This window comes from Taurulus bubalis, assembly GCF_910589615.1.
Source record: "Taurulus bubalis genome assembly, chromosome: 4".
Classification (NCBI taxonomy): domain Eukaryota; kingdom Metazoa; phylum Chordata; class Actinopteri; order Perciformes; family Cottidae; genus Taurulus; species Taurulus bubalis.
Window position 1 is genome coordinate 20,516,271 of NC_136592.1, and position 3,509 is coordinate 20,519,779.

Here is a 3,509-nt window from a genome sequence, read left to right on the forward strand (position 1 = left end):
TTTGGCTGTGAATCCGAGAGGATCTGCGGGGATGCCTACATGTTCTTCTTCTTCTCAGCACCTCCGAAACCCAGTCAGACTTGGTGGGCAGCAGCCCACTCCCGTGTGCCCATCATCCACAGTTGCCACACTAGTGTCTGCACGGCGAAGGAAAAAGAAAAAGAAGAAGAAAAGGATGCACGTAGAGTCAAAGTTACGCATTCAACTGCACTAATTCCACGCTGCGAGCACGCTACAGTGCAGCATACCGCCGACGCCGTCTGAGAAAAGCCTTCCTCGTGAGCCAGAATCGCTCATGATGAGGACTGAGGTGTCCCCGTGTTTAGCCTACACACGCGCACATAAGCGAGCGCGCGCGTACACTGCATCCTGCTCTCACAGAGAGCAAAAAAAGCGCAGTCACGTGACCCTTCCCCGGAGCAGCAAATTTCAGCACCATGGACAGAAACTCAGAGGAACAACACGGAAGAGAGGAGAGACGCAGCTTCTTCATGTGGAGAATCCCGAAGCAGATGATGCTTATTAGGAGGCCCTGTAGACCGACAACACACACGCAACCACACACATCTGAGAGGAGTGTTTTCTTTCTCAGAATTTGAACCACGTTTGAACTACTATATCCACATGTGATTTGGGGAGGGAGAATCAAGATAAGCTCATGCAATGATGATTTCTTTTCTTTTCTGGTTGTATTTATATTCTGTCGCTACATTTTTTTTCACCACTTGTTATTGTTCTTTTGCCACTGTACTTACTTTGGTCAACTTCTGTTGGTTTTAAATGTGCTCTATCAATAAAATAAACTTGATCTTTGAAACTATTGTGATGTATACCATTTCATGTTATTATTTAATGTTAGGTTTATTCATTTTATTATGATAGTTTGTTACCTGCTATCTACCTCATATAACTTACTGCTGGAACATATTGATTTCATTGGGAATAAATAAAGTAATATCTTATCCATAGGGAACGTTTTTTTGTTTGGTTAATTGGTATTACTTCAAACAGTGTAGTTGATATAGAAGACAAACAAAAGGAACACCAACAAGAGAGTTCATACAATAATATAAAAATATACATTTTGTACCCTGCAATAAATCCTGTAGTTTTGTTGTTGTTGTTGTTGTTGTTGTTGTTGTTGTTGTTGTTGTAAGCGTTGTTGCTTTTGATTGCATGTGCAGTTTATAGTATTATTGTGTCATCCTAACACCAAATCATTTTGATTTTAAGTGAGGACAATTATCTAAAATATATTCTCCATCGATGCATATTGTGTAACTGGCTCTACATCAGTTACAGTGCAATACAATACTCCCCTAATGCCCCCTTTGACTGTTTGCCAGTATGTCCTGATTGTGCAAAGTAAAAAGCTGAGAATCTTCCCACACGGCCATCACTCTCTCTCTCTCTCTCTCTCTCTCTCTCTCTCTCTTTCTCTCTCTCTCTCTCTCTCTGTCTCTCTCTCTCTCTCTCTCTTTCTCTCTCTCTCCATCACCTTTCAAGTAGGCCTACCTTTCAGGTAGCAACTGAACAGTCCGTCAAGAGCCATTTGAAATGGGTCCAGGTCAGTTTGTACATTGAGTATATCATAACTTGTACAGTGTGTCTTAATATTCCTGATAAACTCTGCTCTTGGCATATTGCTGTCTCTACTCCCACAGGTGGAATTCCCCCAAGTAACATGTACTGTAAGTATACACTGATTTCTAGGCATCACTACACATTTATTCAAGTGACCCAGTGAGTATAGATTTGTTTCATTCCAGCATTGATATTATTTGAAATAATCTATGGCCACTAAACCTTTGTCCATGTCTCTTTCTGTCCTGTCCGGCCTCTTTTATAGAACAGAGTTAACAAAAGCCTCTCAACGCTGTCCACTGCTGGTACATTAACATATCTAAGAGGGCGAGAGAGATACTCATTAGGGTTGGCCCATAATTAATCCTGGATTACCATATTGGGGCGAGGACACACACAATGGTTTATTTCATCACAGGGTGTCTCACAGTGGGATCACAGTGCTTTGTCTGTGTGGGATGGGATCATTAAAAGGATCGAGGGAGGTAACACAGCATAATTGAGTGAGATTCGACTGCTCTCTTTGCTGGATTCAACATATTGGTCTCTTTATTAAAGAGGAGCGAGGACAAGTGAAAATTGGCATGAAAGTGAAGGTAGAGAGATGCAACAGTGTGGAATGCGCTGCAATTCAACCCCATGCAGACATTAGCAGACTGAGCTACCGGGACGCCCCAGGCCCAGCTCTGTTGGCGGGTTCCTTCCATCCCATAATCAGCCCCTCAGACAAGGGTGGTAATGAGGTGGTGATTTTCCTCTCTGACTGGCAATGATAGTACAGATTATTTTTATGGCTTCTTTTTATAGACGGGATAAAATGGAAAGTGACGCAGAAGATTGGAGAGACAGAGCAGTGATGACATTTGACAAAGGTCATGAAGGGGAGTCAAACCTGTGAAACTTTAACAAATAAGTCCAAAATTCACTCTTTTTTTCGCTTCGTTTTGGTCTCCACCAACGCCTGAAAACAATGTCAGGCTATTTAACTGCTTGATGCTAGACTTTCTTCGCCAGCTAATATATTTATGCTTTGTTGTTGTTAATAGGGCTTCACAGCTTTTAACAGACTCTGTTTCATAATAGATTGTTTTGTGTATATTGCCTCTGCAAAGTTGTATGGCGGATGTCCACATACAGCTTTAGTTTCCTGAATTAATTATGTAACTGGTATCTGGATTATTGCTACTTTTCTCGTGTCAACTGATCATTTTCATTATTTCAGTACAAAAACAATGTTGAGCCAAAAATGATTCCTATGGATCTTGAAATGTTTATTCAGGTTAGTTTTTAATGTAAACTGTCCTATGAATACTCTGAATTTCTGTGTGCACTTGCTTTTTGTTAATGTCTCCTAATATGTCAGTAAGTCAGTTTCGAAACTGTGAAGACCACAAATCCTCTCATGCCTGGCAACCATTCAACCACAGTAATTGTATGAAGTCACATCCCATTCGGGACGCTGTCAGTCTTCACGGAACATTGAAGTAATGCAAAGACTTGCTGGATTAGGAAAGCAGCCTTGACACTCAACAAACATTTGTCAATGAAATGCCAATTTACAGTAAATGCATGTTAAGACCAGCTACATGCATATTTCTTTTGCGGTTTGACATCTGAAAAAGAATTCAGTCGCTTCTGTTTGAATCATGTTCAATTAATGAATGTAGGAAACCTTTGAGATTGGCCATATTTTGCTGACTGAGACCAATAGTTAGTAAGTAGGCCCAGTAAGTACTCTTTCTATGTCTCACAGAAGTTAGTACCGTGTAAAGAAAATTACGTTTGTTTCTCCAAAAAATGTTTTTATAAGATGGCATCACAGTCAAATCCTTTCACATTATTAGATTAATGGGGGGGCCACCAGAGGGTGGATGCTTCACTTTCTTTGGTGATGCCGTCAGTCAGGACAGTTTCATCAGATGTAA